Genomic DNA, 14457 nt, shown 5'->3' with positions numbered 1-14457 from the left:
CACAAACAAGCCCATCAGGGGAACCAGGCGCACCCCACCCTCTTGATTCTCCAAAGCCTGGCTCCCACCACCCCTGGTTGTTCATAGTGCAAGCCAGGTGTGAGCCCACATGGCATGTGGTGTCCTCCTCCGCTGGGCTGGGAGTTTACGTGACTCACAAACTGCTGTCCGGCTCATCTGTCCGGTGTTGGTGTCGTGTTTCCAGCCATTCCCATCCCCTAAGGGTTACGGGAATGTCACCACTGAGATGAAGAGGGAGAGGCTAAAACAAGTATCTGCTTTTATCTCACTTGGTTTCTGCAACGGGGTGCTGTTTTCTTCGGCCTCTCGCGGCTATGTCCTCGCCGTTCTTTAAGCTTTCACTCACAGTTTCCTCAGGGCCCTTCCTACTGCCTGGTCCCCAAACCAATGCCACACGTTTCAAGCTTTTATTTCAACAGCATCCTACTTCTACGTATCAAATTGTCTTCCGGTCCTCTACGGCTGCGTAACAAACCACCCCCAAATTTAGCAGCTGAAAACAACAGTCGTTCATTTGCTCACAGTTTGCAATTTCACGGCCTCAGCAGGATCGTCTCAGCTCCACACGGCATAGGCTGGGATAGCTGAGTGCCTGGAAGATCCACTCCCCAGATGGCTCCCTCCTGTGGCTGGGGGCTCAGCTGAGACGGTCTGTGGGCCAGGAGCCTCCCTGAGCCCCCGTGTGGGCCTGTCCGGGCAGCTGCCTGGGCCTCCTCACAGCATGGTATCTGAGCTCCAAAAGGTCAGGCCCAGAGAGGCATGCCGCCGCTTCTGCCGAGTCCTGGGCCCAGCCCAGACTCAAGGGGTTAGATGTAAGCTCCACATCTCAAGAGGAGGAGTGGCATGTGTCTACAGAGAGGGGAGGGGTGGTTCAGAGCCATCTTTGGGAGGCTAGCTACCACGCCCCTGATTTTACACGTGAGAAAACTGAGACTCAGCAGTGGGACCAGGGGCACAGGGGGCAGAGGAATAATAGAGATTTCAGCATTTATCGAGCTTTTCCCACGTGCCCAGTACGCTGGTTGCTCCCACTTGCAATCTAACAACAATCACCTGAGGCAGGAAGGATTATTATCCCCATTTTACAGATGAGGAAACTGAGTCACAAGCGGGTGGGAAACCTGCCCAAAGCCACATGGCGTGTAGGAGGAGTGCCCAGAATCAAAGCTGAGCAGTCTGGCTCCAGAGCCCAGCCTCTGAACCAGCAGCAGAGTCCAAAAACCATTACATGTTTTGTCTTGGGACCCGGTTTTGGCACTAACAACAAAGTGGAACTGTACCCAAGACGCTAGAGAGTTCCAAATCAAACAAAATGCGACATTCTTCATGCTTGAGCACAGTATGTTCTGGAAAATAGTGCCGTAGAATGGCCTGCATTTTCCCACAGGAGCCCTCTGTGGCAGTTTCACGGCCAGTTTCTCCCCAGTACCCATTTCTCTGTCTTATGCAGCAACAGACCTTTTAGCTGATCACCTGGCTCTCCACTTAACAACTTTTTTTCCCAGCTCCCCTTGCAACTAAGGAGATTAAGGGTTAAGAGCAATGAGGAGAAGAGCAGAAGTGATGGGGTGATCTCTGAGTTGGGTCTGCTGGCTGAGTGTGGGTGCAATGGCAGGAGCTGAAGCAGCTGCTTTGAACCATGAGATGAAAGCTGAGCGTGGAGAAGTAGAGCAGGGTAGCAGGAGCTTAGGGTGTTTGGATGACTTTGGGGAGCAGCCTAATCCTTGAGCTTGACTGCCCACCTCTGGCCTCTTACCTGAGAGAGAAATAAAATTCTACCTTCTTTAAGCCATTGTTAATTTTAGTGTTTGTTTCTGCATCTGAAACTGTATCATAACTCACAGGCTATCTTCGAATGGAAGGGTAATGCTTGTCCAGGGATGTCACAGTTGGGCGGGTAGGTCTGTGGTCCCTCCCGGCCCTGGAATTCTGTGGCTTTGTGATGGGAAAGGGTTGGGCTGGGCTGAGGGCTTCCAGCAGTTTCTAGGCTCTGGACTAGATGTTGATTTTTTCCTCCTCTCCTCACGTGAACTATTTTCCCTCCACCTCAGCTCTGACCTTCTGTAACTGAACTGGGGCTGGGCTGCATTTAAAACCCAAATGGAAAGGAAGAAGCTGTCTGCAGATGAACTTTCCTCTGGGAAGTTGGGATAATTTATGATCATTTTGCAGGGGCCAGAAATTCATTTTGTGAAATGCTGTTTCTGTTTGTTTTTTTCCTCTGCCAAAACGTCAGAGTCATTTAGGGCTTTTATTGACTCTGATTTTAAAAAAACAAAACACTTTATTTTCCCAGCACGGCTAAGGTGTGGACCTTCCTGCTGAAGAAATATTCAGATTTATTTGGCTTCTCTGAGGCTGTTGGGCACATGGGGACTTCCCTGGGACAGGAAACAGAATGGGGAGGCTCAGGGGTTGGCAGAGACAAAAGCCGAACTGAGATGGGGTGAGGGTTTGTCGGGGGATGGGGCCTGGAGCCCCAGGCATGGCGAGGCTCAGGCAGAGGCAGAAACGGAGGAGAGCATGACAGGGCAGCATCAGTCGTGGACAGAGGTCTAAGGGCAGAGAAGCAAAGAGTCAGACTGGCCAAACATGGACGAAGTGGAAATTGGTTAAAGGCCAACATCAAAATGACACTGACCGTGGGGCCGACCCGGTGGCATGGTGGTTAGGTTCATGTGCTCTGCTTCGGAGGCCCGGGGTTCGCAGGTTCGGATTCTAGGTACGGCCCTAGCACCGCTTGTCAAGCCACACTGTGGCGGCATCCCACATAAAACAGAGGAAGATTCGCACAGACGTTAGCTCAGTGACAATCTTCCTCACACACACACACAAAAATGACACTGATCACAAATGTATCATCCTGACGTAGAAGTTGCTTTCAGATCTTACAAACTGGAGTCAGTATCGCGCCTTCCTCAAAGGGCGAATGTGAGGCTTAAGTGAGTTAAGACACAGAAAGTACTTACGATAGCATCTGGCTGAGAATAACGGCTCGAAATGTTAGTTGCCACTGCCATTGTCACCACCCATCATCACCATTGTCATTGCCATCATCATCCCCCCGTCCTAGCTTAAACAGACAGTTATTCCCTGGAGTCAGCCCTGGTCTCTCATGACCAAGAAAGGCTTTCTCATAAGAAAGCTTCATGCCGCTGGAAACAGTGGTTGCTCAAGGCAAATAAGGAAGGCGCTTCAATTTCTGCAAAATTCAAGGAAGCTTGGGTCGGGATTTCTGTCTTTTAAGCTCAGTCGACAATGACACATACCCGTTGGATGAGTTTCAAGTGCTTTTTCCCCCGACCTTGCCTCACACTTCCCCTCTCCTTTTCATTATTATTTAGAATGTCAAGGGGCCCGCCCAATGGCGTAGTGGTTAAGTTCATGTGCTCCATTTCGGTGGCCCGGGGTTGGCAGGTCTGTATCCTGGGCACAGATCTGCACTCCGGTCATCGAGCCATGCTGTGGCAGCATCCCACATAGAAGAAACAGAAGGACTTACAACTCGGACCTATAGCTATGTACTGGGGCTTTGGGAAGAAAAAAAGAGGAAGATTGGCAACAGATGTTAGCTCAGGGCCAATCTTTCCCACCAAAAAAACCCTCACAAAAACCAAGCATTAAAAAGAATAGAAAATTAATTGTGGTAAAATATACATAACATACTATTCATCCTCTGAATTGTTTTTAAGTGTAAAGTCAATAGTATTAGGCACATTCACAGTGTTGTGGCTCATGGTCACTTTTATTCTTAATATTATCTTGCAGGATCTTGGGGAACAAGTTTGTCATTTCTCCCTAAGCCTCCCCTGTCATCAGTCCCTGTTCTTGCCCCCAGACTCGAGTAGAAGGAACTCCTCCTAAATATTTTAGCTTAGAGGAGGATCACATCTCCTGACTTTAGATCAACCTGGGGTCGAAGCTGACACCCCCCCCAGCCCAGCCCCCAACCCCCAGCCCCGCTCAGCAGCGTTGGGGAGCACGGCTGTAGGGACCTCATCCACAGACCAGATGGGGATCTTTCAGCACAGAGTGGGCCTTTATTAAGCTAAGATGCCCTGCCACCCAGAAACAGCTGGTCCAGTAGAATGGGGCAGGACCTACTGAACTTGAAAACTAGGCCTATAGTTGGGAGGCAACACCTGAAAAGATGGGGCTCTGTTTTAGAGGATACAGAAGATAGGCTCAGGTGACTGAGCGCATGTGCTCAGAGACCAGCATATCCCAAACAGAACACACAGCCAAGAGTCATGACCACACTCAGTAATCACTCACGGAATTTTTGTTTTCTGTTCCTGAAATTTGGAGGGTGGACTGTCAGGGGACAGAACAATGGTCCCACTGAATTGGGAACTGAGACTGTCACTTGGCTATGTTAGGCTCCTGGTCCACTGAACCAAAATAAATAAATTAAAAAAAATTTTTTTCTTTTTGAGGAAGATTAGCCCTGAGCTAACTACTGCCAATCCTCCTCTTTCTGCTGAGGAAGACTGGCCCTGAGCTAACATCCATGCCCATCTTCCTCTGCTTTACATGTGGGATGCCTACCATAGCATGGCTTTTGCCAAGTGGTGCCATGGCTGCAACCGAGATCCGAATTGGTGAACCCCGGGCCGCCGAGAAGCAGAATGTGTGCACTTATTTGCTGCACCACTGGGCCGGCCCCAATAAATAAAAATTAAAAACATAAACAGATATGTAATATATAAAATATATATTATATCTTTCTAAAACAATAACATTATTGGAATAGCATAACATTCGCCCAGTGGTTTTTTTAGTATATTCAGAGCTGTTCAACCATCACCACTAATTTTAGAACATTTTCATTATTCCAAAAAGAAACTCTGTACCTATTAGTGGTCACTCCTACTTCCCCCTCCCCCCAGCGCCTGGCAACCGCTGATCTACTTTCTGTCTCTATGGACTTGACTATTCTGGACATTTCATATAAATGGAATCATATAATATATGGCCTTTTCTGTCTGGTTTCTTTCACCTTGCATGTTTTCAAGCTTCATCCATGTTGTCAGTACTTTATTCCTTTTTATCGCTGAATAATATTCCACGGTGTGAATTTATCCACTCATCAGTTGATGGATATTGGGTTGTTTCCACCTTTTGGCGATTATGAATGGCACTGGTATGAACATTCGTGTACAGGCTTTTTGTGTGGGTCTATGTTTTCAATCCTCTTGGGTCTATACCTAGGAAAGGAATTTCTGGGTCATATAATTCTATGTTTCGGTTTTTGAGGAATTGCCAAGCTATTTTCCACAGTGGCCGCACTATTTCGCATTCTCACCAGCACTGTATGAAGGTTCCAAGTGCTCACATCCTCGCTGACGCTTGCCATAGCCTGTCTTTTTGGTCATAGCCATCCTAGGGAGTGTGAAGCAGTGTCTCATTGTGGCTTTGACTCACATTTCCCTAATGATTAATGATGTTGAGCATCTTTTTATGTGCTGTATGGCCATTTGTGTATCTCCTTTGGAGAAATGCCTTTTGAATCCATTCCCCATTTTTTAATTGGGTTGCCTTTTTATTCTCGAGTTCTAAGAGTTCTTGATATATTCCAGATACAAGTCCCTTATCAGATACATGATTTGCAAAGATTGGCTTCCATTCGGTGGCTTCTCCTTTCACTTTCTTGATAGCATCCTTTGAAACGCAAAGAATTTTAATTTTGATAAAGTCCAATTTTTTTTCCTTTTGTCATTCGTGCTTTTTGTCTTATTTAAGAAACCATTGCCTAATCTAAAGTCATAAAGATTAATTCCTGTGTTTTCTTCTCAGTTTTATAGTCTTAGCTCTTACGTTAACATCTTTGACCCATTTTGGATCGGTTTTTGTATATGGGGTGAGGAAGGGGTCCGGCTGCATTCTTTTGCATGTGGATATCCAGTTTTCCAGCACCATATGTTGAAAATACTATTTTTTCTCATTGAATTATCTTGTAAAAAAGTCAATTGGCCTGAAGTGTAAAGGTTTATTTCTGCGCTCTTCAGGCCGCAGTGGCACTTAGTGCCAATTTCAAATTTTTCTCCACACTCCGAGAACCAGCCACGTCCCCCTCCTCAGGGACTCTGGCGCCAGCTGACGGGCGCCCCCTCCTCAGAGCCTGGGGGCTGGCTCCGAGGATCCTCCCTCCGAGCTCTGGGGGCAGTGTCTCCCCCTCAGAGGTGGGCTCCCAGCACCTGGAGCACCTCCTCCAAGCTTCCAGGTTCTGGAAACTGCCACCTGTTCCATTTGTCCCCCAGCTCTAGATGCAGTAGCTGCTTCCTGGGGAGTGGCTGTCGCTGCTGACCTCTGGGTTCTCTTTGCGGCTTTTCAATTCCTGTTTAACCAATTCCTGATCTTAAATGCTTTATGACAAAATAACTGGTAAGGTTTCTATTCTCCTGACTGGACCCTGGCGGAAACACGGAGACCACGCTTCCTTTCTCTCATTCATTCATTTAGTCAACAGTCACCTAATACCTCCGCTGTGACAGATCCCAGGCAGCGTGATGCTGAGGGGCTCATGGACGAGTCAGACATGGGTCCCACCCTGGAGGAGCTCCCAGCCCGATGGGGGAGGCGCTCTCAGACACAAACAGAGTGAGCAGTGAGAGCAGCTGCAGAGGCAAATCAGGGCCACACCTCGGAGGGCCAGGTAAGCCCTTCCTGCCTCCTTCCTCCGCCCTGTCCAGCCCCAGGGGACTGAGGGATCCTCCACCCCCCGGGGCTGCAGTGGGAGCCGGGACAGACGGGAGTTGCGTCAGCCCAGTTGGGGGTCCTCTGCCAGCCCGAGGCAGGCTTATGGGATCCAGATGCCTTGGCTGTCTCCGGCGCCTGCAGAGGCAGGGCTGAGGCCTCCCCGAGGAGCCAGGGAGGCTGCGCCAGGCGCTGGGGATGGTGACCGACAGGGGAGGGGGCTCTGCCCCGCCTGGACGTCCCCATTCGCGAGTCAGTCTCTCGGCCTATAACGCCCTGTGGTTTCCCTGATGGGATGGACCCGACAGTGGGCTGTGCCTGAGGGTGGAGGAAGGGGTGGTCCTGTGACACCCCCCCCCCGCATTCCTCCCCTTAAGGAGTCGGCCCTTCTTACCTGAAGGATGGCAGAGCAGCCTGCATGCCTGGGCTCAGGGTCAGACGGACCTGGCCTGCGTCCCGGCCCCGCCGCCCACTAGCTGTGGACTCGGCAAGGTCCTCAGCTTCTCAGGCATCAGTGTCCCCTCGGGAAAACAGAGATAATGTCTCCTAGAGTTCTCGAGCAGGCGAGGGAGAGGGGGCGCTTTGGGGAACATAAGAGCCCATCTCCGTGAAAGGGGTGATTCCATGACCGTGTCCTTGCCCTTGAGACTCTCCCAGCCTGCAGGGGAGATGGAGGTGGTCTGTGCGTGAGGGGCCTGGAGGGGACAGGGGACAGAAAGGAACCACTGGGCCAGGCTGGAGGTAGGGGTGTTTGGTGCTCAAGATTGAGCTGTTCTGGGCCATAGAGTTAGCTGTGTGACTGTGGGAATACACTTGCCCTCTCTGGGCACCCATCACCTCTTTAGCAAAATGATTATCATGATACCCACCCCAGAGGGTTGGGTGAGTGACACACGATGGGCACTCTCCCCTGGACTGTGCCTGCTGTCTGGGGATGTCACTCAGGCCTCCACTGCCTCCCAGACTTTGAGGCATGGGGTGTCCTGGAATGGCTGCCCTGTAATGGCTCTGCAGGCTACATCTGGAGACCGCCTCCCAGACCCGGAGACAGGCGGCTCCAGCCCCAGCCCCAGGCTTCAAGGGGCCTGCAGCCACATCCCAGCTCTAGCCCCCAAGGCCCCTGAAGATCCTCATCTGTTTGGGGGTTTTAGGACCAGAAACTGCATAAAGGCTCCCTGGTTCCCTGCCCCCACTTTGCAGATGGAGAAACTGAGGCTCAGGGAGGAAATGACTGGCTCAAGTCTCACAGGAGGCTCATGGCCAAGTCTGCCGGCCCCTAGAACACCGTTCTGTCTGTTACCCTGCAGAGCAGCCCTCCAACGGTGCTCCATGGAGTGTGGCTTGCACACCCCCAAGTACCTCTCACAGCTTCCTAAGGAAAGATTTGGGGTGACTATCCCAAAGGCCCCCAGGCCCTAAGACCCTGGGCCCAGCCTGGCCCTTCCCCTCCCAGCTGGTCTGGAAGCCCATGCCACCCCCTCAGCCCCTGTTGTCGGGGGGCACTGAGGTCTTTAGGGTAACATCAGAGGGGTCTGAGCAGCCCAGGGGAGGGCCTGAGGCTCATGGGGGATTCTGGGAGGGCAGGCCCTACTTGCACGAGGGTCCCTGGGCCTCCTGGGGACATGAGTTTCTCGTTTATTCAACCCTCAGCAAACATGCACGTCCTGTCCAACCCTGGACGGGGGTGGGGCCGAGAGGGGACCCCACTCTACGTTTTGGGAGGAGCTCATGGTCCGATGGCAGAGGCAGACAGGCTCTTCTGTCCCACCGATAAGGACACGGGGGCCCAGAGAGGAAAAAGAGCTCCCTCGGCCCCACAGAGCAGTGATGGACCCAGGGGCACTGCCCCCAGGCCCAGCTCTGTCCTCCATGCCGTGCAGCCCAGGGTCAACGTGGGACTCAGGTCACCTTGGCCCCCTGCCTGTCCTCTGCTCTGAGGGTGTGGGTTGGGCTGGCAGAGATGGGACGGAGCCTCCAGCAGCCCGACCAGTGCCCCCTCTGCCGGGGACCCCTGCCAAGCACCCCGGAGGAAGAGTGCCTGCCCCCGGGAGCCCCAGGACAGCTTCCCCAGCCCCACGCCGGCTCGCTTCTCGGATCCTCCTGGCTTCTGGTCCTCTCCTTGCCTCCTCCAGCTGCTGCTCCAGGACCACCATCTGGGGGCAGGCTTCCCCCTAAAATGGGTCTTCCCCCTCCAGTCCCATTCGGCACCCTTGCACAGGGCCAGCTCATCCTGTCTGAGGCCTCACTGGCCATGGCCTTGGGGTCAGCTCCTCAGTCTGGGCTCTCCTGGGGCCCTGAGCCATGTCTCCAGGTGGCCCTTCACGTTCAAGTCTCAGCTGAACTTCTCATCTGCTCCTCCTCCCATCACGAGGCTGGAAGCCAGGCGGCCCCCCGTCCAGCCCTGATGGCCTCTCCAGCCCCCCTCCCTCCACCCTCACGGTCTGTCTTGTTGTTTCATGTGAATGTTATTGAATTTTCACACAGTGACAACTCCTGTGTAACCAGCACCAGACACAGAAACAATAAGCAGAGCCCTGAGGGCCCCCTCCCAGGGCGGCCATGATCCTGACTTCTGACACTGTGGTTATTTTGTCTGTCTTTGGACGTCATGTCAGTGGAACCTGACAGTACTGAGGTGGGTGCTGTGATGGGCCCCCCAGACTTCCCTCCCGGAATGAAGAACTTCTTCCCCAGCTGCTGGGACACGGCCCCCCGGACCCAGCCCTCTTTGGGGTTTGCTGGGCTGAAGAGACTGCCTCGCCCAAGGTCGGGTCTTCTTCCAGGGACGGCCTGCGTCCAGTGACTGGTCAACGTGGGCTGTCAAGACCTGACCCCTCGCGCCTACTCGGGACAACTCGTCAGGGTCATTTCGGCCCAGGGCTGCTGTGGGGTTACCTGAGGCCTGTAAAGGGACTGTGTCACAGTTCAACTCCTCCTTTGCAGCCTCATTGTCCTATAAGTAAGTTCTTGCAAATGACAGGAAGTGGAAATATCACATGCCACCTTCAGAAACTCCCTCTAAGGGGCAGAGACTGCCCCACATCAATCCTTCCTTCTGGCTGGAATGCAAACGTGATGCTGGCCCTTGAGCAGCCATCTTGGGCCGTAAGGTGGAAGCCATGTGCCAAGAATGGTGGAGCCACGAGCTAAGGGGAACCTGGGTCCCCAGTGCTGTGGAGCTGCCACACCAGCCCTGGGCTGCCCACCTCTAGGCTTCATCACAAGCGAGAAATTAACTTCTGTCATGTTTAAGCCACTCTTATTTTGTTGTCAGTATTTGCAACTGAAATGAATCTCAGCTAATATCCTGGCAACAACTGGTGTTGGCACCAATCAGTCATGGAATGAGCGAGAGGCCAAAACAGCAAAACTTGCACTGAATCCAGTAAAACAGATAGAAAAGCGCCATTTTGCAAAGAGCCTTAGAATAGTGTGAAATGTGCATTCAGTTTCAATGTAGAGTAAAATTCGTGTCTCTGCAAAAGTCCTCTGCCCTTCACACCTCATGAAATAGTTCCTAAGCTCTAATTTTGCTGGTCTTAAAACTCAGAAGGGCCTATTACAGGACTTCCGCTGGGGCATCCTGCAGTGGGAAGGGGACCTGGTCGTTCCACTCCCTTTGCTAGTAACAGGAGTAGGAATGGGCATGTGATGCTATTCTGGCCGATGAGAGGGGAAGTCAGCTGGGGAAGGAGGCTTCTGAGAGTTTTCATAGACACAAGGGAAGAGCATTCTCTTTTCTGCCTTTTTGCATTAGTGCATAAGGGTGTGATGCTTGGAGCAGTGGCAGCCATCTTGAGGTCAGGAAGGGACAAGCCTGAGACTAAAAGTCAATGCACTGGCTCCTTGAAGACATGAAGATATTGAATTAAGCAACCCTGGAGGCACCCTATCACCAGACTCTCCGTTACGTGTGGCAGGCACCGTGAACTCCCTTCTAGTGTGCATTCTTCCTGTCATCCTTTTAGTAATAGAACCTATTGAGTTTTAGCGGACAGTTGGCCCCCCAGCTGCAGACTACATTCCCAGCACCCTTGGCAGCTGGACATGGCCACGTGGCTAAGTCCAGGCCAATGGGATGTGAGCGGAAGCAACACATGCAACTTTTAGATGATGTCCTTGAAGACATTTGCCCCGGGCATTCTCCTCCCCTTTCCCACTAGCTGGAAAAGAGCAACAGCTGGAGGCCTTGGGAAGCTCCATCTTGGGGTGGCAGAGCGGCCCCATCCGCCCTGGAGCACTCACCTTGGGGCTGTGGGGGAAACAGTCTTCTGCCTCATCTCAGCGGCTCTATTTCGAGTCTTTGTGCCAGCAGCTGCCCGAGTACCTTAGCCGGTCCATCCTGTGGCATAATTGACGCCCACAGGGTTCCGGCCACCTGACTTGTTTCTGGCAGCCAGAGGCCTCCTCTCTGATCCTGCTCTCCCTGCAAGTTGGTGGGGACTGTGGCTGTGAGGAATGGCTTCCTGTTTGGGGTCCCCCCTCCCCCCGACTCCTGGCCCCTAGTTCAGTCTCACCGGCTACCTTGGTCCCCTGTTCCGCCCAGGGAAGGGGATGCTCCCCAAGCCCAGCAGCCCAGGTCATACCTAAGCCCACAGCCAGATGTTAGGTCCTGACCCCCAACCTCACAGCGGAATTCCCAGCATGCCTTGCCCTGGCTGGCCCATGTCAGGACAGGCAGAGATTCAGGAACAAGAGAAGCAGGAAACCAGACTTCCAGGAACACGGTCCTGGTTACTCACTCATCCTCACTGCTGTTGGGCATAGATGGAGGACAGACCAATGTAACATTCAAACACGAAGTTGAAGATTGATACAGCGGCCGGGGGGCCTACGCACTCCCCGAGCTACCGAGCTACCGGCAAAGCTGCTTCCCACATGCTTGCACTCGGCCAGCTGGGGCTCGTGCAACAACTGACGGCACCTGCCCGGCCCCGGGGACCCCTCGCTGCCCCGGTACACGGATGGGTCCTCATCTTCTTCCCCAGCTCCCGGACAAAAACACGTGCCGATGCACGGCCCAGAAGCAGCTGCAGGGCTCCTCAGGTCTGACTATTGTCCCCAGGACTGGCCTCCCCGGGAGCCCGCCCATCCCTCCTCCTTCCTGAGAACTTGAGAATCCATTGCCCAGTAAACAATCTGGCTCCTACTCCAAAGTGGGGCAGCCTGAGGCTGCCAGGGCATCAAGTGACTGCGAGCTTGGGAGGGGACAGAATCAGGCCCAGGCAGGGGGGCCCAGGGAGGGCTCTGCTCTACGCGTGTTGCACAGGGAAGCAAGCCGGAGCCCTCGCCAGCTCCCCCAGCCGGCCTCCTCCCTACCTCGAACTCAGCCCTCAGGACAGCCAAGGCCTGGGTTCAGATCCCAGTCCTGTTGCCTACTTGCTGAGCCTCAGTTTCCCCATGTAGAAAGTGGAGGTGTGTTGTCTACAATGTGCTCCATGCCAGGTGCCACACTGGCTCATTCGAACGTCACAACCATGCTGGGAGGGAGGAGCCGTCCATCTCCTCTTCGCAGAAGAGGCAACAGGCACAGCTCTGGCCAGGGCGCGGAGGCCAGCAGGCAGGGCAAGGGGATCTCTGGGCGCCCCTGCCCTGCCCTGGACAGGATGGCTCCCACCAGCCCAGAGGAGATGCAAGATCACAGCACGGGGGCGGCTGGAGGCTGCGGTCTTTGAGGGTGGGTGGGGAGGGCGGCAGAGGGCACCTGCCAGCCGCAGCGTCTGGATGAATCAGCCTTTCTCCTGCTGCCTCGGCCCCGCCGGCGCCCATCCTCTCAGCCTCTTTTCTCCAGGATGCTGCTGTTGTTTCTGGCCAGCTGGATCCTGGCTGGTTTATAGCTGTTGCATTAAGAGGCTGGGTGGGGGGCCGGCCCAACGAGCTACAGCCCCCCGACCGTCCAAGCCGATGGACGGAGAGGCCTTATTAGAACGTAGAAGAGAAAGAATCAACCCCAAACCCCTGCGGCCGCCTCTGCCTCCCCCCCGCCCACTTTCTCAGAGACAAGGATGCCAGGAGCATCTCATTCCTGGTCCTGCCTGGCATGATGTAGGAGTCAGGGGCCAAGCCTGCCTCCTGGACTGCGTTTCCAGAGCGGGGTCCTCTGAGAAGGCCTTAAACATTGGGCCCCCCCCGTACTCCTGCAGAGCTGGCCGCGGCTGCTCCAGCCTGGCCTGACCTCCGGGTTAGAAGGTGTTGCATTAGCCGAGGGCCCAAGGGTCTCTTACTGCTGCTCCCGGTGAGCCAGGGTCCAGAGCTGGTGCCTCTAGGCCCTCAGCTTTGTGTGGTCTGCTGGGAACTTCTCGAGGCCCCTGCAAAGCTACATGGATGTCCTCCTGGGGGAGCCTGAGCCCACGCCCAGGAATGACCCTGAGAGGGACTTGATGCGGTTCTGCCCGTCAAGACGTTTGGGAGGACAGGCCAAGCATTCAACAGCCATGGAGGATGCCTGGGAGCTGGGGCTGGAGGGGCAGTCAGGGAAGGGTTCCTAGAGGGGACATGGACCTCACGGGGAAGAACAGGAGGAGTTTGTGGACAAGGATGGTGGGGAAGGGCCTTGCAGGCAGCAGCAAAGGCACAGAGGGTATCGACAGGTGAACATCAGGGTGGGGAAGGGAGGCAAGAATTTGCAGTTTAGTGTGGCTGGAGGGCAATACTCAAAGCTGGAGAGGGAGGCAGGGCCAGATCCAGGAGGGCCTTGAATGCCGAGCCTAAGAGTTAGGCTTTGTTCCTTAGGCAACAGGGAGCCATAGAAGAGTTTAGGGTAAGGGAGGGACATGTGCCTGTTTCACCTCTATATGCGGACACATGGCAGCCCCTCACTATATGATGGCCAAATGACTAATCAAACAGTGCTTGACCCTAAGAGGTCAGCTCACTTGCTTAAGCACATATAGTTACATATAGTATTTGTATTCTTAAAGTAAAACTTGCCCATTTTTTAAAAAATTTAAAAGATAGGTGAGATGATGTTGTAGTTGGAGAAATAACTGACATATAATCCACTGTTTTCGTCAAAAACATCACCTGTTTTTGAATACCCCCAGAGCCAGGGAGCTCACCTCCTTACCAGGCTGCCCAAGACTGTCTGCAAGCAGAATCCAGAGGCCTCTAAACAAAGGGCGGGCTGCTGAGCCCCAGAGCGCCTGGCAGCACCCGTGGTCCTGCAGGGGAGGGCTTCTCCCGCCTGGCCAGAGCGCCCAGCTCCAGACGCGGCTCCTCATGGTGAAGGAGCCGGGCCTCGCTGCACGGACAGCAGATTTCCTACTGGCCCAGCCCGGGGGCTGCCAGAGGGCACTTCTGGGCTCTCTCAGGATCTTGGCCAGGCATCCAGGGTGAGGCAGGCCCCCCCTCTCTGGGGCCTCCTCCGGGCTTGGTGGTGGCACACCCCTACGCCAGTGGAGGAGCTGGCTCCTCCCATGTCCTCATTTGACCCCGTTTAGGTTAAAACAGATCCAGGCTCATTAAGAAGTGGGGGTGGGGGTGCTGGCGGGACCCAACCCAGGCTGCTTGTGAGCCTTGGAGAGTGAGGTGGCAGAGCAGGCCCCTCCACTCCCCAGCGCAGCCTCCAGCACCTGGGTCGTGGGCCCGCCGGCTGCCAGGTCCCAAGAACTCTGGCAGATGTAGTAGCAAGACCTCAGGCAGGACCCCACCTCCTCCAGCCCTGCTGCTTCCCCATCCCCAAAGCGGGGCTAATAAGGGCTGTGTGAGTGAACGTTTTTCACCAGCCACAACTCACTAGAC

Source organism: Equus asinus, chromosome 4, assembly GCF_041296235.1.
Source record: "Equus asinus isolate D_3611 breed Donkey chromosome 4, EquAss-T2T_v2, whole genome shotgun sequence".
NCBI classification, from domain to species: Eukaryota; Metazoa; Chordata; class Mammalia; order Perissodactyla; family Equidae; genus Equus; species Equus asinus.
This window is presented reverse-complemented; position numbering follows the sequence as displayed.